This window comes from Enhydra lutris, unplaced genomic scaffold (genome assembly GCF_002288905.1).
Source record: "Enhydra lutris kenyoni isolate GAN:26980312 unplaced genomic scaffold, ASM228890v2 scaffoldscaffold41, whole genome shotgun sequence".
NCBI classification, from domain to species: Eukaryota; Metazoa; Chordata; class Mammalia; order Carnivora; family Mustelidae; genus Enhydra; species Enhydra lutris.
Genome location: NW_019154125.1, coordinates 9,107,603 through 9,128,490, shown reverse-complemented (window position 1 = coordinate 9,128,490; position 20,888 = coordinate 9,107,603). Strand labels below are relative to the sequence as shown.

The following is a 20,888-nucleotide window of genomic DNA, read 5'->3' as shown; positions in this document are numbered from 1 at the left end:
TTTTTTTTTTTTTTCAGTTTAGTGTATTTTCTTCCAGGTTATGAAGCCAGAAGCTTAGATTATTAGTGTTAATGTTTTTTTAACATAATAATTAAAGCTATAACATTTCTAGTATGTTTTGCTTTACCTGTACCTCACAAATTTTGATATACTGTGCCTTCTTTATCATTCAGTTTGAAATATTTTCTAATGTCTCTTGTGATGAATTCTTTGACCCAAGTGTTATTGAGTTCTTTTTTTTTTTTAATTTCTAGTACTTGCTGATATCCTATAATTTTTTTATTATTTATTTTTTATTTGAATCTGGTATAGTCAGAAAATGTCTGTTTGATTTCAGTTATCTTAAATTAAATGAAAATTTTTTTCTTCTTTATTTTAGTATCTTCTTTTAAGGATCTGAATATGTTCTTAATAGTTTTTTAAAAGACTTTATCTGGCAATTCCATCATCTCTGTCATTCTTGGTCCAGTTCCATCGACTGAATTTTCTTCTCCTTACACATCACATTTTCCTGCTTTTTCACATGTCTAGCAATTTTAATAGCGTGCTTATTACTATTAACATTATATTGTTTTGTGTCTAGTCTTGCTAACTTCCTTCAAAGACTATTTATTAAGTTTTGCTCTGGCAGGTATTTAATTTGCATGCAGATGAGCCTGAGCCCTTTGAAACGAGTTCTGAAATTTCACTGGGGTGAGCTCAGAACAGTCTTTAAAACCAAGTAATGGCATGGCTCGGATGTCCTCTGAATGCTCCAGCTGCTCAGTGAGGTTGCTTCATGCTGGCTGGCTGGAACCCCAAATCCCAGCTCCCTCCGTGCTGTATTTGGACAGAGTTCGGATTGCAGAAAACCCAAACAGCAGTATACCACCTTTGCTTCAGGAAAGTGAAAGGAAGGCAGGCCAACGATCGTCTCCAAATCTTCCTACTCAAGAAAGGGGCTTATAGCAATACATTTGTGGTGCCTACACTGTACCAGGCCATAGGCAATTGGGGAGGGCATGCCAGGCCATGTGTGTGCTTTCTACACGATCTCCTTTTCTTTGGGACTGTATGCAAATTCTTGTCACTTGGGTCTCACTAATATTTGATTACCATCTCTGCAGCTCAAGAACACCTCCACACTCTTCATGCTCCAGGCAACTCTGCACTTGCCTGACCCTGCAAGTGAGTGCCTCCTTCAATTTACAACTATTGCCAAGGCAACCATTAGCCTCACTGCAGACCTGCCCCCGCCTGCTTCAGGACCCTCTGAATGCCCACAGGCTGATAAAAATGCAGATAAGCATATGGCTTACTTGGTCTGTTTTCCTTCACTAGGGGCCATTACCCTGAGCTCCCTGTTGTTCAATCCCTGAAAAATACTGTTTTCACTGATTTCATCAATGAAGCCAGGGTCCTTTCATACCTTTTGTTGAGATTTTTAGTTCTGTAAGGCAGGCGTGTGAATCTCATATTTGTTCTTCCATTGTGCCCAGAGTGAAAATCCCCTAAACCCTTTCAAACATAGAAATAAATAACTCACAGATTTGTCAAGTGATGTTTAAAATATCTTAAATATATATATATATCTATAAAATCAATAAAAAACTGACCAATCATTAAGCAAGATAAATTGTTCAAACTCACCCCCATTTAGTAATATGATAATTTCTGTCCTAAATCCTAAATATATTTAAATATATACTTTATTACCTTTCAGAACTGTTAGAGGATATGTGTTGTTCTAAGCAATATATATATACATATATATATATGAAAGACATAATTCTGTTTTATAATGTTATTTAATGTAGATGTTACAATAATAATAACTAATATTTTTACATTCTTTCATGATTTCAGGCAATATTCACATATGTTGTTTTTGCAATTCTAATGTAAAACCTGTGAGATATATATGGAATCACTAGACCAAGAAGATCCATGTCTTAATTCCAAATCATCATTAGACTAAATAAATGCAGTATATTTAAACAGTTCTAAAGTCCTTCTGGCTTATTTAAGTTACTACATATTATAGAAGCTGCAAATCAGCCTATTAGGCTGAAAGAGAAAATTGATAATTTGCATTTAAATAATACTTGGGTTTGTCCCTTTCTAAATGTAAATTTAAATGCAGGGCATGGAAGTAGATGGGATTTTATAGGGAAAACCAAAAAGAGTCATTGCCCACCACCTTGATTCATCTTTTCCAATTTTTCTAGGTTAGAAAAACATAATAAAACATAATAAAAATAATGAGTGTTTTTAATTAGATACTTACTGTATGATCATCCCTGTACTAAGTGCCTATTATAGAAGTTAATCTTCACATCAATACATGTGGTAGGTACAATTACTAACCACTTTTACAGCTGCACAAACCAAAACTCAGGGAAATTAAGCATCTAGCTCAAGTGTACGTAGTTAATGAGTGACTGAGGCTGCACGTGATCCAACTTGAAATTCTGACTTTAAAGCTCACACTCTTAATCATAATTATATCACTACCTCATAAAAAAAAAACCCTGTTTATGCTCTCATCATGTTGGGACAAAGGTTCTTAACTTTTCTTTGCCATATTCCTGCTTCTTTCAAGTGTTATAGGCTTTATTATAAACCATGTATATTACCCACACGATGTTAGGTCGACCTTACAATTATCTCAGGTAAAATTTGGCAACATGTGAAAGTAGCATAGCCAAATCAAATACACAAAGAGGCCTATAACAGATTTGAAAAGATTAAAGTGACTTTCGGTTCCAGAAATTTCCAAGACTATGCCAATCCCCAAACCCTCAGGTCCCTACAACATCAAATAACATGTAATGACCTTTCACGTGTACCTACAATAGGAGGAGTCAAGGGAAATAGCCAGGTGCCAGAAATAAAAAGTGGTAAACTAGATCATAGGTTTCTATCAGGATATCAAATAAACATGGGCTGCTGGCTCTCTCTTCCACAGCTGAACCTGGAAAGACAAAAGACAGAAAGAGAAGAGGATTTGTGGAATTTAAAAAAAAAGAAAAGAAGAAAAGGCTGACGTCGGTCAGGACTCGTGTGTGGTTGGACACCTGCAACCTGAGCACAAGATCACCAGAGGCAGCTTCAGAGGAAAATTTGGAAGAAAGCTCTAAACAACACTCTGGCCTCTTCCTGAGTTGTCTTGGGGCGATCATTGCTTCCCCCTTTTAGGACAGAATTATCCATGAAGTACAGACTATTCTGCATGGAGTAATAATCAGGGCAGGGCAAAGCCCCAGAATCAGTGGCCAGGGGGTGCCTGGGTGGTTCAGTAGGTTAAATGTCTTCCTTTGGCCCAGGTCATGATCCCAGAGTCTTAGGATCAAGCCCTCTAATGGTCCTTGATTAGCGGGGAGCCTGCTTCTCCCTCTCCCTCTCCTTCTGCCTGCCGCTCCACCTGCTTGTCCTCTATCAAATAGATAAATAAAATATTTTTTTAATTTTTAAAAATATATTTTAAAATTTATAAATCTTATATAATTTTATATAATTTATAAATTTATAAACTTAATAAATTTATAAAAATTTAAAAAATATTTTTAAAAAATCAGTGGCCAGCTACATCAGGCATTTACTACTCCAGTTTCTTTCTCCAAAACTCTTAGGAGGGATGAAGGACCTGGAGGACCACTGTCTCTTTCCATCCTTTTTTCTAATGCAGTACCTGTGGTGTGGTCACGCATGGTAATGGCCAAACTGTAGTTCTCTGGTGCATGGGTCTCCCTGCCTGAGACTCATTCCCGCCTCTCATTGTAAACTCTCTGGGAGGGACTACAGATCAGAACTGGCCTCCTGCCCTCTCCCAGGGAACTTTGCCAGACAGAACAGACGATGTATGTACCCAAACTTGATTTCAGGAACTCCAATATTTAAACACCAGATGAATACAAACAGTATAAAAGAAAGACAGCAAACTGAACTGCATATAATACACCAAGCAGAATTCTGAGAAATTACAGTAAGTGTTATCAATATACATAAGATAATAAGGAAATTCACAATATGAAGTTGAGAACATGTGGAGCCTGTACGTAAGCTAGTGCTGCTGAGGTGGATGGAGGATTATTGTATGAGGAAATGGCTGGAGGGGCACCTGGGTGGCTCTGACTGTTGAGCGCCCCACTCTTGATTTTGCCTCAGATCATGGTCTTAGGGTCATGAGATCGAGCCCTGCATTGGGGTGTGTTGCACATAGAAACTGCTTAAGATTCTCTCTCCCTCTCTCTCTCTCTCTCCCCCCTGCCCCTCCTCCCTCTCATGCTCTCTTTCTCTCTAAAGAAAAAGAAAGAAAGATGGGGTGCCTGGGTGGCTCAGTCGGTTAAAGCCTCTACCTTTGGCTCAGGTCGTGGTCCCAGGGTCCTGGAATCGAGCCTGGCATCGGGCTCTCTGCTTGGCGGGGAGTCTGCTTCCCCCTCTCTCCCTACCTGCCTCTCTGCCTACTTGTGATCTTTGTCTGTCAAATAAATAAATAAAATCTTTTAAAAAAAAAGAAAGAAAGAAAGAAAGAAAGAAAATGGCTGCCAGTCAATACTCAGATGCACACAAAAATACTTAGTTACCCTTCCTACGATATTCAGCACTTCAGTGATCTGTAAAAAGTTTGTTCATTGACTTAAGAAGAATGTTCTCTTTCTGAGCAGTGTGAAAAAGAGTTACCCTCAAAAATGGTTACCTATATCCTCTATGCTGGGGGAGAAACTCCAGGCTGAGAAGTCAACATAAAACTGTTCTTTTAGTGGTGTCTGGGTGGCTCAATCAGTTAAGCGACTACCTTTGGCTCAGGTGATGATCTCAGGGTGTGGAGACCAAGTCCACACTGTCCAGCTCCCTCCTCTGCAGGGAGTCTGCTTTTTCCCTCTCTGTCTATGATCTGGCTCACTCTCTCTCTCAAATAAATAAATAAATAAATAATCTTTGAAAAATAAATAAATAAATAAACTGCTCTTTCACCAGTAACATCCCTGGAAAGCCTGGCGGAAGAAAAGGCAAACCTGCTCCTGTAATGCAGACTTCGTGCCTAACAGACAAACCCATCCTGATGATACCGCATACAATAAAACATGGTGACTTACTTGAACAAACAGGAACCATGAGTGAGCCAGCAGGCTTAGCACTACAACAGCTTACTTTACAGAAGCAAACTGAAAGATGGTTTTAAAAACTATGTTGAGGGGTGCATGGGTGGCTCAGTGGGTTAAACCTCTGCCTTCAGCTCAGGTCATGACCTCATGGTCCTGGGATCCAGCCCCCGCATCGGACTTTCTGCTCAGCAGGGAGTCTGCTTCCCCCCGCTCCCGCCGCTTCTCTCTACCTGCCTCTGCCTACTTGTGATCTCTGTCAAATAAATAAATAAATAAATAAATCTTTAAGAAAAATAAAATAAATAAAATAAAAACTATGTTGAAAGTAACAGAAGGCTTGAGACCTGAGAAAAGAATAAAAGTGTTCAAAAGGAATACTTTCAAGAATGCCAGGGATAAAACATATAGCTACTAAAATTAAAAATTAAATTGACTTATTAAGAGCAACTAATATTATTATTAGCAATAGCTATGAAGTTAGTAAAATGACCCCTAAACCCAGGGATTTATTAGGATGAAATTGGGACAGAAAGTTGGAGACAGAAAGGAAGAATATCTATATAACTAGAGTTGGGGAGGAAGACACTGGAAATGATTGAGGAAAACAATACATTTGAAAAGAAAATGACAATTTTCTAAATTACTAGAAGAAAACCCTTAGATTCCAGAAACACAAGAAGTTTTAAGATTTGAAAATATTCAGTTAGAATATGGTACAAATGATAAAGGAAAAAAATATTAAGGAAGCCAGAGGGAAAAGACAGAAACAACTACAGTTTACCCTTGAACACAGGTTTAAATTGTACAAGTCCACTGATATATGGACTTTTCTTCGGATAAATACAGTACTATAAATGCATTTTCTCTTTATGATATTCCTAATAACATTTTCTTTTCTCTGGCTTACTTTATTATAGGAATACAGTATATATAGACATAACATATGAAATATGTGTTAAATGACTATGTTGTTGGGAAGGCTTCCGATCAACACTGCACTAATATTAGTCAAATCTGGGAGGGAGTCAAAAGTTACACACAGATACTTGACTGTGGGTGGGGTCAACGACCCTGACCCTCACACTGTCCAATGGTCAACTATTCTAGCTAATTCTCCACAGCTTTAGGAGGGGATCTTCAAACTGCTGAGGGAAAGTACCTCACAGATGGATCTCTTCATCTGTATTAGTTTGCTAGGGCTGCTATAACAAAATGCCAGCCTGAGAGAGTTAAACCTCTCTCTGTCAGCATATCTCAAGCTTGCCTTTGCCTGAGACAGTTTAAAAGAGGATCATTAACTAGTTTACTCATTCGGCAAACATTTTATTGCCATCAGAGACCAGCTACTACTAGGTATAAGTGGTACAAAGATAAATAATACAAGGTACAGTTTTGTGGAGATCACCAATTTAAAAAGGGTTAGAAGGCTCCTGGGTGGCTCAGTAGGTTAAGTGTCTGCCTTTGGCTCAGGTCAGGATCTCAGAGTCCTGGGATCCAGCCCCAAATTGGGCACCCTGCTTCGCAGGGAGCCTGCTTCTCCCTCTGCCTGCAGCTCCCCCTGGTTGTGCGCTTGAGTGCACTCTCTCTTTCTCTCTCTGACAAATAAAATCTTATAAATAAATAAATAAATAAATATAAATAAATAATAAATAAATAAATGGTCCTAGAAAGGCATTCTTTTTCCCTCCATGCATTTCACTCCCCCAAATAGACTAGGAATTCTAAATCTTCTCCCTCTAGCATACAGAAGAAACACCTGGGCATCTGTTAAAATGCAAATGTTAGTTCTGCATTTCTTTTCTTTTTTTTTAAGATTTTATTTATTTATTTATTTATTTATTTGTCAGAAGAAGGAGAGAGAGAGCACACAAGCAGGCAGAGAGGCAGAGAGAGAAGCAAGCTCCCTGCCGAGCAAGGAGCCCGATGAGGGACTCGATCCCTAGACTCCAGGATCATGACCTGAGCCAAAGGCAGCGGCTCAACCCACTGAGCCACCCAGGCATCCCTGTTCTGCATTTCTAATAAGCTCTCAGAAGACACAGAGCTGTTGTTGTTGGTCTTTGGCCCATACTTTGAATGAAAAGGTCTTTTTTCAAGCCACCATGTATCTCTTTGCTATTGTGGTATTCTGATTCAAGCATTATGAAGTACTTTACTTTAGGAATGTAGTTACAAATGTTCTATTTGACAAAATGATAGTTCTACTCTGTTTCCTTTATAAAATTATGCCTGTCAACCTTACTCTATCCAGCTGAATTAGCACAATTTATGTCACTTAACTAAACTGGCATTTTCTGTAAATTATCCTCTTGGATAACACAGAGGAAATGATGGTTTTTGCTTCTGAGTACCTTGCATTTTCCTAATTATATTGCAGGTCCATGCAAGAACAAGTGCCATTTCAATGGTAGGATGAAACCAGAAGAATGCCAGGCGTGTACCAAAACCCTGGAAAGAAAAAGACTTTTGCAAAAATTATGTTTCTTTCAGTTGTTCTGTCTTTTCTCAAGAGCCTCTATTCCAGACTTTTCCCCATCTCTCTCTCTAGGACTCTCTGGGAAGGAAATGTAGTTTCTCTCATTCTTGTTCGAATTGTTACTCACTTAAGACCATCTTACTGTGCCAAACCAGAACATTTTCAGCTGTCCTTGCATCTACATTCAGAATATTCTAGAATTAGCTTTCCCCTACACATTTTCTATTGTTTGCTTCCAGATGAAACCAGTTATTTAGCAGTGACATTTAATAACAAATTTCGCTTATGACTCAAATTTTTACTTTGAAGTTTAGTCCATGTATTCCATAGTATGGAAGATTAAAAGTTATAAAGTTTTAAAGATGCTTTCAAAAGTAAGCTAAGGGGCACCCAGGTGGCTCAGTCAGTTAAGTGTCCCACTCTTGCTTTCAGCTCAGGTCATGATCTCAGGGTAATGAGATTAAGTGCTAGGTCAGGCTCTGTGCTGAGCAGGGAGTCTGCTTTTCTCCCTCTGCCTTTCCCCACCCATGCTCATGCACCTATGCTTTCTCTCTCAAATAAATACATAAATCTTAAGATGAAAAAAAAAGTAGCCTAAGTGATTAAATTGGAAAATACCAATTTCCCACAGGATGAATATGTCTTCCACAAAAGCATTGTAATTTTCTTTCTGTCTCCATTTCTCTTAGTCAGCTATTCTGTATGACTATAGGATGTGTATATACACATATATATGTGTATATACACATATATATCCATATATGGCATATGGCATGTATATGATACAGTGATAATACATACACAGGAATAAAAGGCAAAGGAGGATCGAGAAAGGGGATATGTGAAGATAAAAAGTTGCTCCAGCAAATAAAAATGAAGGAATTGAACAGGGTATGCCTCACTTAGGGAAGATGCTTTCAAAAAAAAGGGAAGAGTAGAGATTAATGCAAGATTAATGCAGATTAATACAAGAGAATTGATGAAACATAGTGACTCTAGTTTATAGTAACTCATAGATAATTAAGACTTTAAAAAGAAAACTTTGATTTTGAACCCAGTTAAGTTGCTGTATATAACAGGTTAATGCAGAAAAAAGCAAGATTAAATACTACAGTATAGATGTTAAAAATCACTTTTTATAGCTTTTGTTAAATAAGATAATTTTTCTTGAGTTATTAACTCAGGTCTAGGTATAAAGTAAGTACTCAATAAATATTAGCTATTTTTTTATAACCAGCTAAATGGTTTTCTTCTATATTTTTCCGTACTTAGAATTTGATGCTTTTAGATGTATTTTTATTTAGAAATTAATCTTAATATTTAAGCGGCATTGATGGAATCAGACCATACAATTCCTATGATTCTTAGATTTCTATATACAAATTTCTCATCTATCTCAAAAAAAGAAAAGATCCCATTAATCACCTCATAGCCTGGTAATAAGAGCTAAATGTAAGAAGAGCAAGAACTAACCTCTTGGAGTTGTCACCAAAACTCTTCATTGTCACCTCTTCGTTGTCGTCATTGGACATGTAGATTTGGGCAAGTCTATCGCTACTGGTCCTCTGATCTATATGGAAAAATTTGAGAAGGAGGTTGCTGAGATGGAAAAGGGCTCCTTCAACTATGCCTGGGGTTGGATAAACTGAAAGTGAATGTGAATATGGCATCACCATTGATATCTCCCTGTGGAAATTCGAGAACAGCAAGTATTATGTGACCATCATTGATGTCCCAGGACACAGAGACTTTATCAAAAATATGAGTACAGGCATATCTCAGGCTGACTGTGCTGTCCTGATTGTTGCTGCTGGTGTTGGTGAACTTGAAGGCGGTATCTCTAAGAATGGGCAGATCTGTGAACATGCCCTTCTGGCTTACACACTGGGTATAAACCAACTAATTGCTGATGTTAACAAAATGGATTCCACTGAGCCATCCTACAGCCAGAAGAGATATGAGGAAATCATTAAGGAAGTTAACACTTACATTAAGAAAATTGGCTACAACCCCAACACAGTAGTATTTGTGCCAATTTCTGGTTGGAATGGTGACAACATGCTAGAGCCAAATGCTAACATGCCTTGGTTCAAGGGATGGAAAGTCACCCATAAAGATGGGAATGCCCATGGAACCACACTGCCTGAAGCTCGGGATTGTGTTCTGCCACCAACTCATTCAGCCGACAAGCCCTTGCATCTGCCTCTCCAGGACCTCTACAAAATTGGTGGTATTGGTACTGTCTCTGTGGGCTGAGTGGAGACAGGTGCTCTTAAACCTGGCATGGTGGTCACCTTTGCTCCAGTCAATGTTACAACTGAAGGCAAGTCTGTTGAAATGCACCATGAAGCTCTGAGTGAGGCTCTTCCTAGGGACAATGTGGGCTTCAATGTCAAGAATGTATCTGTCAAAGATGTTTGTTGTGGGAATGTGGCTGGTGACAGCAAAAATGACCCACCAATGGAAGCAGCTGGCTTCATGGCTCAGGTGATTATCCTGAACCATCCAGGCCAAATCAGTGCTGGATATGCACCTGTGCTGGATTGCTTGCAAGTTTGCTGAGCTGAAGGAGGAAATAGATCAACGTTCTGGAAAAAACCTGGAAGATGGTCCCAAGTTCTTGAAATCTGGTGATGCTGCCATTGTTGATATGGTTCCTGGCAAGCCTGTGTGTGTGTTCAGAGCTTCTCTGACTATCCTCCTCTGGGCCATTTTGCTGTTCATGACATGAGACAGATGGTTGCCATGGGTGTCATCAAAGCCGGAGACAAGAAGGCAGCTGGAGCTGGCAAAGTCACCAAGTCTGCCCAGAAAGCTCAGAAGGTTAAGTGAATAATATCCCCAATACCTGTCACCCCAGTCTTAATCAGTGGTGGCAGAACAGTCTCAGAACTATTTGTGTCAATTGGCCATTTAAGTTTAATAGTAAAAGACTGGTTAATGATAACAGTGCCTCGCCAAACCTTCAGAAGGAAAGGAGAATGTTTTGCGGACCATTTGTGTGTGCGTAGGGGGGGAGCAGTTTTAAGTTACTAGTTTTTAAAATCAGTATTTTTTAATGGAAACAACTTGACCAAAAATCTGTCACAGAATTTTGAGACCCATTAACACAAAAGTTTAATGAGGAAAAAAAAAAAATAGAATGAGAAATACATTTCTCTTTGTTAATAACACACCGTGGGTCACTCAAAACAACTTCACTGACTGCCATATGTGCAAAAAGGATCCTACAAAAAGATCTGAAGAATAGTAAGCAAAGGAGGACACAATTATGCATCATGAGGGAGTTTCCTTTTTCCATAAACACAAATGGATTTGTCCAGGGTGTTTTCTCTAATGCTCTAAATGCACATTTTAACAGAATTCTAAACTTTACTTGGCTGGTAACTAAAATTTACTCTCTATTTATTGATACGATCCCATCTACAGCTTTTTTTTTTTTTTCCTGAAGATTTATTTGACAGAGAGAGAGAGATCACAAGTAGGCAGAGAGAGAAAGGGGGAGGCAGGCTCCCCGCTGAGCAGGGAGCGGGGCTCGATCCCAGGATGCTGGGATCGTGACCCGAGCCGAAGGCAGAGGTTCAACACACTGAGCCACCCAAGTGCCCCTACAGTTTTCTTTTTTATTCTCACTTTCATTTACTTTGAATTGTGACCATTTGGAAGCTCCACAAAATAGACCCTAACAAGTGAAACTTAGGCAGACGGATGATTTCAGTGAGTTATCCAGAATCTCAGCAGGTAGGTGGTAACTCTGGGTCAACCTTCCTAATGCTACACCAATGCTCTGGTCATTAAACAACCCTGCTTTCTCTTGGGGTTTTTTTTTTTTCTTTTATAGGAGTTTCTGCTATTAGATATACTGCCCTTATGAAATCCACCTACCTAATGGGGCTAGAGTTTCAGATTTTATAAAATTAACATTTTATAAAACTAAACAATTAAAATATTTAAAAATTAAAATTAACAGTAATGTTTCATAAAAATAACATCATAATGTTCATACAGGGCCTCGAGATAAAGGATGATACCATATAAATGAGTATTCTCAGCTCTGGTTAAGGATTCAAACCATCCAAGGGAATTTTAAAGTATCTCAGTGTTTGAGCTGTCAGTACTAAAACCAAACATCTTGCAGAGCAATGTGGACATAAGTATTTCTAGAAGCCTCCGTAGAAAATTCTGTTGCACAAAGAAGGTTAAGAACTACCACCGTAGAGAGTATCTGTGTTTGGTAAAAAGTGTGTTCTATAGGACAGTACAATCCATTGTTACCACCAGCAGAGGGCCTGCTATGTCTTACACAAAAGCTTAAAGAATGTGCGTGATTTAAAGCTCAGCTCTCCATTCAACCCTTGTTCTGACATCATGGGCCATCAAGGTCTATACTTGGGTCATCAAGGTCCAAACTGCATTCTAATCAGAAAGCGCGCAGAAGCCGCCCAACACAGCATGATACCAAACAGCTGGCTATTGCAATAATTTTACCGAGAAGCTGTAAATTTTCACTTTGAAACCCATCTTATCTGGCAATTCAGACAAGTTTTAGGGAAAGGCCCTTGAAATAAAATTGATGCCTAATTAAGTGCCTTTTGAAGGCCAAAAGCAAAGCAAAGCTAATGGACTCTCATTTTTTTTTTCTTAACAAATCTGTGTACATATTTGTCCTTTACTAATTAATTTTAATAGGTGGCTTGTCTTCCAGCAAAATGCTAAAGTAAGAGAGCCCAGAAGAATAAAGTTTTCATATGTATCACTTATGATACTTGTCACATTTGTGTCTGTGGGATTCTAATTTATAGAAGTGACTGAGTTAAGCTACAGAAAATTCAATGGCATTGAAAGAAGAATTTATTACTTACATTTCCCAAGAGGAGGAGGCATGCCCCACCACACAGGGTCACCGGGGAAGCACAGGGCTCTGGTCAGGACTGGAAGGAGGAGGGAAGGTAGAGCTTAGGCCAGAGCCTTTCTGTAGGAAAGGCAGGGCAGAGTGAACAGTTAGGACTGGCTTGTTTGAATAATTCTGGAAGGCCTGAGCTATAGGGGTGGTCTCTCATTGCCTGGTAACTGGCCCTGGGATGATCTAGGGCAGGAGATATATTGGTTTGGTGTAAAGGAAGTAGTTGGGCCAAGGCACTCTGCATGGTTAGTTTGCATGTGAGAGGTGAGCTGTTGGCCTAGCCTTTTGCTATCTCTAGGAATTGGCTAGCACTGGAAGTCAGTCGCCTCCCAGTAGCAAAATTTTGAGATGTCAGAACATTATAAGATACAGAAATTTTGGGCGCCTGGGCGGCTCAGTCGTTAAGCGTCTGTCTTTGGCTCGAGTCATGGTCTCGGGGTCCTGGGATCGAGTCCCAAGTAGGGCTCTCTTCTCTTGGGGAGCCTGCTTTCTCCTCTCTCTCTGCCTGCTGTTCTGCCTACTTATGATCTCTGTCTGTCAAATAAATAAATAAAATCTATAAAAAAATACAGAAATTTTAAAAATATATGTGTACATATATTTCATATACAAATAAATAATAAAATACTTTCCGTCTGGACCAAGAAGTTGCATGAGCTGGAAGACACTGGGGCATCAGGTGGCCATGTTGGGAATAATGTCTCATTCAGCCTCTTAGTGCAACTTGTCAGTGACAAGGGTTCATGCGTGGCCCCTTGGTGAGGAGGAACAGAACAGGAATAGGGCAGGGTCAGGTCTCTCTCACTCTCCAGGTGAGTGAAAAGACAGATGATAAAACGTCTCAAATTTGAATTGTTATATGTCCTGAAAAGAGGAAGGGTGGTTTTTATTTATCAGTCCTGTTTATGTAATTTCTCCCATATATTTCTAAAACTTCATTTAATTTTTGGTCTGAAATAACAAACAATGAAGAATAGAACAATATTTACCCTCCCCCCTTTCTAATGCCAAAAAGGAAAGCCTAAAACAGCTGAAAATCTTGAAAGTTTTATACAGTATATGTAGCTGCAATATATTTGGTTAACCTAGATGATCTTTTAAATTAGAAGCGTATTTTTTCCCCCGGATTCTATATCCAGCACCACCTAGAATATTTGAAGTCAGAATTTTGAGGCAATATTGTCATTGGATATTTTATAACAGATTTTCATTTTACTTTTAATTGCCAATTAAATGTACCTAGGAAAATAACACATGTAAGGAAAGTCAGTGATAATCAAATAGTAATATTTGTGGGAATGGGGGAACAAAGTGAGAAAAGAAGAGAGTGTAGTTCTTCTGTTTTTATGGCTGTTTTAGGGATCAGCTTAATAAAGCGGCTCTAGCATTACTTTGAGTCAACATATACGTTAGCACAAAATTAGGGCTCCTTGGCAAAGTTAAAGAGTGGAAAAATGCAATTCTCCTGTGTTGTTTTATTTATGGAGTCAGATCCTTCTTTAGCCTGGTATACTTGGTCTGAAATGAGATTATTGGTGAATGACTGAGGAGTCCCCAAGTAGAAGGTGGTGTAGAGAATTAACACTTATGGCACACAGTTAACGCCATCCACCCACCAGCCGCTGAGTCCTGTGTTTGTATGGCACATCTAGGCAGAACACATAGATTCTATTCCATTTTTGGAAATTATCACTTCAGGCTAAAACTTTCCTTTTATAGCTTTACCTTAATGAAGATAATGTTGGAAACCCACTGAATTATTTCTCGTTTATATTTAAGTAGCACTTAACAACAGTCAAAGAAGAAATCTGCATGTGCTCTCTGATTCCCAAGTGTTTAAAACTTTAAAAGGTGGCACTTTACCTCATCTCTCTTCACCTGAGGACTAATGGAAGAGGTTTGTTGATTTGTTTTTAAGAACAGCTAGTTTAGGTTTTAATTAACTGAAGTAATTTCTGTAATCAATTTCATGAATCATTCAGCGAATAGTTTATATAGTCCGTATTCCATGTAAACAGTCGCCTATATTCCTTTCAACAGACTTTTCCAGCATCCATGAATGAGTTATTATTGTTGTTATATTTATTTTATTTTATTTTATTTTTGAGAGGCATAAGTTTGGAATGTCTGTTGGGGGAGATGAAATCAAAAATCAAAAGAGGGATTGTTGTCAATTGGTTTTGTGTGTGTATGGTTTTTTGTCTTTTTTTTTAGGGGTTAATTTTTTGTGTTTTTTCTTTATATAGAATTCAGTCTCATGCTTCAAACTCCATGAATAGAAAACTTGCAAACCACCTAGGGCTGTCCCCTGGTTTGGCTTGGCTGTGGTCTGTGGGATTCCTCAGGAGTCATGTTGAAGGCTGTGACTTGCTTCGTTACTGTGGTGGGAGGTTGAATGTGGGTGGTTTAATGTTCTCTGCTATTTAGTAATGAGAACAAAGGGCACTTGAATATCATATGCTCCAGGAATTTTTTCACAGATGACTCACGCTGTAAATGACTGCTCTTTAAGGCCACAATTTAAATAATACCAAAATGTCATAGGAACCTAACGACCAACCAAATCGAGGTTACAGTTAGACCATACAAGCTTATTTTGCGTCTCTTCAGTGCAAGATTGTCTTTAGCACTGTAGGGTGAAGCTGGGGCGTGGAGGGGTGGGGTCAGAAACCGTTCAATAAGCGTTACTGAGAGTTATTACACAGCAGAAAGTTTGCTGAGCACTAGTGATTTTGTCATGATCTTTGAGCATAATCTTTGCTCTTAAATAGGTAGTCTGCACAGATATCAAATACATAAAAAATAAATGCCATGCAGTATAGTATATACTAGCCAAAAATAGAATGCCAAGTAGAGTCAAATATCAATAAAGAATGGATAAAGCAGTTTTGAGCTTAAAAAATGTTTTTTTAAAGAATTAATAAAGCATACATATCAACAATTTAAAACGTAGAACGTGATATGTGAGAATGAACAAATAGGAACTAAAGATTATTGTGCCATGGCTGTGCTGAGTAATTCCCATACATGATCTAATTCCATTCACACAAAACCAGAGAAGGTAAGCAATGCAATTATTCCCTGTTTATCTCTGGGGAAATGGAGGCATATTTAGGTGAAATGTTTTGCTTCAGATCAGTGCTCCTTACAGTGGTCCACAAAACAGTGCTGTTCTGCGAATTGCTGACCAGTATCCATTGTGAATAAATGTTGGAAACTACAATTTTACCGAGTTATTTTATGATAGTTGAAATGAGTAATAGAAAAATACAGAATCGAGTTTTGTGTATGTTTATGTTTTTAATTATAGCAGAATACACGTAGATTTTTACCATTTTAAACATTTTTAAGTGTACAATTGAGTGACATTAAGTACATTTACAATGTAATGTAACTATTACCACAATCTATTTATAGAACACTTTCATCATTCTCCCCTGCCAAAATTTTGTACTCATTAATTCTTCATTCTTTTCTTCCTCTAGACCTTGGTAACCTCTGATCTACTTTCTTTTTCATGAATTTGCCTGTTCTAGATAGTTCATATAAGGGGAATCATACAATATTTGCCCTTTTGTGTCTGGCTTATTTCATTTAGCGTAGTATTCTCAAGGTTCATTCATGTTGTTGTGTATATTAGAACTTCATTCTTTCTTATGGCTAGTATTTTATTATATATATATATATATATATATATATATACCACATTTTGTTTATATATTTATCTATCGATGGATACCTGTGTTATTTCGATCTTTTTCTATTGTGAATAATGCTGCTGTGAACATTGGCATGTAAGTATGAGATGCTGTTTGCAGTTCTTTTTGTTATATCTAAGAGTACACTGCTGAGTCATATACTAACTTTATGTTTAATTGTTTTAGGAACCACCAAACTGTTTTCCACAGAAGCAAGAGTTACATTTTTTCCACAATTTCACTAACACAATTTTCCGTTTTTTGGATTATAGCCATCCTAGTAAATGTGTGGTAATATCCAATGGTGTTGCTTTGCATTTCTCTAAAATCATTATTTTGACATCTTTTAACATATTTGTTAGCTATTTGTGTTTGGAGAAATGCTGATCCAAGTTTTTTCCTCATTTAAAAAACTTGGGTTGTTCTGTCCTTTTTTTGTTGAGTTGTAGAGGTTTTTTAATATATTCTGGATATTAACCTCTTATCAGATATGTAACTTGCAAATATTCCTTCCATTCCATGAGTTGTCTTTTCATTCTCTTGATGATGTCTTTTGCTGGAAGACATTTTAAATTTTGAAGAAATCCAATTTATCTTTGTTGTTGTTGCCTGTGTTTTTCATGTCATAGTTAAGGAATTAGTGCCAAACCCAAGTTCATGAATATTTGCCCCTATTTTTCTCTTAGAGTCTTATAGTTTTTTGCTCTTTATTTTTAATTTTTTTATCTTTAATTAAAATATAATGTATTATTTGCCCCAGGGGTACAGGTTTGTGAATCATCAGGCTTACACACTTCACAGCACTCACCATATCACATACCCTCCCCATGTCCATAACCCAACCACCCTCTCCACACCTCCCTACCCCCGGCAACCCTCAGTTTGTTTTGTACGATTAAGAGTTTTTTATGGTTTGTCTTCCTCCCGATCCCCTCTTGTTTCATTTTTTTCCTTCCCGATCCACCAAACCCCCCACTCTGCTTCTCAACTTCCTCATATTGGGGAGATCATAATTGTCTTTCTCTGATTGACTTATTTTGCTCAGCATAATACCCTCTAGTTCCATCCACAGTGTTGCAAATGGCAAGATTTCATTTCTTTTGATGGCTGCATAGTATTCCATTGTATATATATATACCACCTCTTCTTTATCCATTCATCTGTTGATGGACATCTAGGTTCTTTCCATAGTTTGGCTATTGAGGACATTGCTGCTATAAACATTCAGGTGCATGTGCTCTTTCGGATCACTACATTTGTATCTTTAGGGTAAATACCCAGTAGTGCAATTGCTAGGTCATAGGGTAGCTCTATTTTCAACTTTTTGAGGAACCTCCATGCTATTTTCCAGAGCGGCTGCACCAGCTTGCATTCCTATCCACAGTGTAGGAGGGTTCCCCTTTCTCCACATCCTCGCCAGCATCTGTCATTTCCTGACTGGTGAATTTTAGCCCTTCTGACTGGTGTGAGGTGGTTGGTAGCTCATTGTAGTTTTGAGTTGTAGTTCCCTGAGGCCAGGTGATGTTGAGCACTTTTTCATATGTCTGTTGGCCATCTGGATGTCTTTTTTGCAGAAATATTTGTTCATGTCCTCTGCCCATTTCTTGATTGGATTATTTGTTCTTTGGGTGTTGAGTTTGATAAGTTCTTTATAGATTTTGGATACTAGCCCTTTATCTGATATGTCGTTTGAGAATATCTTCTCCCATTCTGTCAGTTGTCTTTTGGTTTTGTTGACTGTTTCCTTTGCTGTACAAAAGCTTTTGATCTTGATGAAGTCCCAATAGTTCATTTTTGCCCTTGCTTCCCTTGCCTTTGGCGATGTTTCTAGGAAGAAATTGCTGCAGCTGAGGTTATAGTTTTTTTGCTCTTAAATCTATGTTATTGATCCTAGGTTTTTGTGTATGGTGTAAAGTATGGTCCAACTTTATTCTTCTTTGGAGGGGGAGGGGCAGAGGGAGAGGGGAAGAGAGAATCTTAAGCAGGCTCCATGCCCAGTGTGAGCCCAACCTGGGGGTCCATCTCACAACCCTGAGATCATGACTTGAATGAACATCAAGAGGCAGACACTTAACCAACTGAGTTACCCAAGTGCCCCATCTGACTTTATTCTTTAGCATGTGGAAATCTACTCTCCAAGCACCATTTGTTGAAGATTATGCTTCTTAAGATTTTGTTGTCAAGTATTTACATGTTGACCATAGATGTAAAGATTTATTTCTGGGTTCTCAATTCTATTTTGTTGATCTATAGGTCTATCCTTATTTCATTACCTCACTGGTTTGATTAATGTGGCATTATAGTAAGTTTTGAAATCAGAAAGTGTATGTCCTCCAACTATGTTCTTCTTTTACATTATCGTTTTGGCTTTTCAAGTTCTCTTGAAATTTCATGTGAGTTTGATTGGTTTCTCCATATCTGTAAAAATATCTGTTGGGATTTTGATAGGGTTTGCATTGAATTTATAGATTATTTAGGTAATAGTCTCATTTTAACAACATTAATACTTCCATTCCATGAACATGGGATGTCTTTCAATTTATTTAGGTCTTCTTTAATTCTTTCAACAATGATTTGTAGTTTTCAATGTACAAACTTTGCACTTCCTTTACTGAATTTAATTCTAAGCATTTCATTTGTTTTCATGCTGTTGTATATGCATTTTCTTAATTTCTTTTCAGATTGTTGTGCATAGAAATACAACTAAATCATTTGAGTGTTGATTTAACATTCTGCAACTTTGATGGATTCATTTATTAGTTTTAACAGCTTTGTGTGTGTATGTGTGGATTCTTCAGAGTTTTATACATATATGGTAGATTTCTTTTCCAATTTGGATATATATTTTTTTAAATTTCTCTGTTTTCCATAATTACTCTAGTGAGAATTTCCAGGCTGCTGGTGTTGTGTTGGGGATTTTTGCATAACAAGGGATAAGGGTCTATACTTTTCTTGTAGTATCTTTGTCTGGTATCAGTATCAGGATAGTATTGGCCTCATAGAATGAATTGGGACGTGCTTCTCATTCTGTTTGTGAAATAACTTCTGAAGGATTACTGTTAGTCCTTTAAGTACGTGGTAGAATTCACCAGTGGAGTAATCTAGTACTGAACTTTTCTTTGTTAGGAGGTTTTTGTTCACTGATTAAATCTCTTTACTCATTTTAGGTCTACTCAGATTTTCTATTTCTTCTTGATCTTCCTTATTCTGCTGGATGAAGGCTGCCTGTGATCTTGGTAGCCACAGGTTGAAGGCAGCAGGTCCTCTGTCTGTCCACAGCCCTAAATGGCTGCATGGGACTGGGACTCCCCTTATAGAGGTGTTCCTTTCAATGGCTATCATTCAAGTCCATGTCTCTTCATTTCCATTTTCACACCCGACAAACTTTTATACTATTTCCATTTTAGACTAGGGCCTGTGCTGAGATCATAAAGAAAAATAAGAAAAACAGGTTTCAATCTAGAGTCTGCAGAGCACAGAGCAGTGTCGTAACTAACTCTCCCTCTTCTGGACCATCCAGGCCATCGTAGGAACCTCTCCAAATGACTCCTTGTCAATATACTTAATTTTGCATATTACTATTACTCATTAGATAAAATGTAAGCCTCTTTGATGTAGGAAAGGACATTAGGTTTTGAAGCCGATGGCCAAGAAAGAATTCTGGAGACATTATTGGTGCAAACAGTTGATTAAAACATGGGGACAGGACCCATGGACAGAAAGAGCTATACTGGGGTCATGAGGAGTGGCCCATTATATACTTTCAAGTTGGGAGGGGGTAGGGATAGCATAAGTCTATAAGGAATTTGGAAGCAAAGTTTCCCAGACCTTGAGGGGGCTAGGCATTATCGGTGAGGTAGACATAGACTCCCAGGCTCCAACCCCTTTCCTTCCCAGGCTCTCCTTTGCTCCTGCTAAGGCCAAGAAAAGACCAAATAGCCATCCCATTTGGTTAAGATAAGATAACAAGTCAATGCTCTGGCTGAGACAGAAGGAAAAGACCAGAGGCCTGTCCTGTTTGAATAAGAAAAGAAAAAGAAACAAGTTCCCTCCCCACCCCCACCCCTGTGACTTAGCACTCTCCTGAAACACCTCTGCATAGATTATACTTCCATTTGAAGGGGCCATTTGGCCTTGAGAGACGACAAAAATGCCCCGTTACCATCCCCCGTTACCTGTAACCGAACTCACTCCTAAACCTATCAGGTGGCTTAGCCTTTGTGAAGGGATCCCGCTGAGCCCGCTGGTGATAATAAAGCTAAATTTTCCCTGTTTTCCCCTGTGCCGCTTGAGTTTCCTCAGTCGCTTCAGATTTTCCGCGGCATTGGGAAAAGGTCAATTATTACTGTCTAATAAAACCCTAGTCATGGGGCACCTGGGTGGCTCAGTCGGTTAAGCATCTGCCTTCCACCCAGGTCATGATCCCACAGTCCTGGGATTGTGGCCCCCGTGGGCTCCTTGCTCAGCTGGAAGCCTGCTTTACCCTCATCTCCCCACTCATACTTACTCTCTCTCACTGTCTCTGTCTTTCTCTATTTCTCAAACAAATAAATAAATGTGAGGGCCTATTTAGCCAGAGCGGCCACACCTGGGTTGAACAGCCATTTTGTTGTTTATGCAGTAAAAGTTAAATTGACCCTGACACACACACACACACACACACCCCGCCCCGCCCCGGGAACTTACTTAAAAGCAAGTCTGGGAAACCTGTCCCAGGTAACAGC

General features: G+C 38.5%; 1 pseudogene; it reads left to right on the top strand.

Moving 5' to 3' along the window:
• The first annotated feature begins 729 nt into the window (after nt 1-729).
• Nucleotides 730-10,395, top strand: LOC111155398 (annotated as a pseudogene).
• The last annotated feature ends 10,493 nt before the right edge of the window (nt 10,396-20,888 follow it).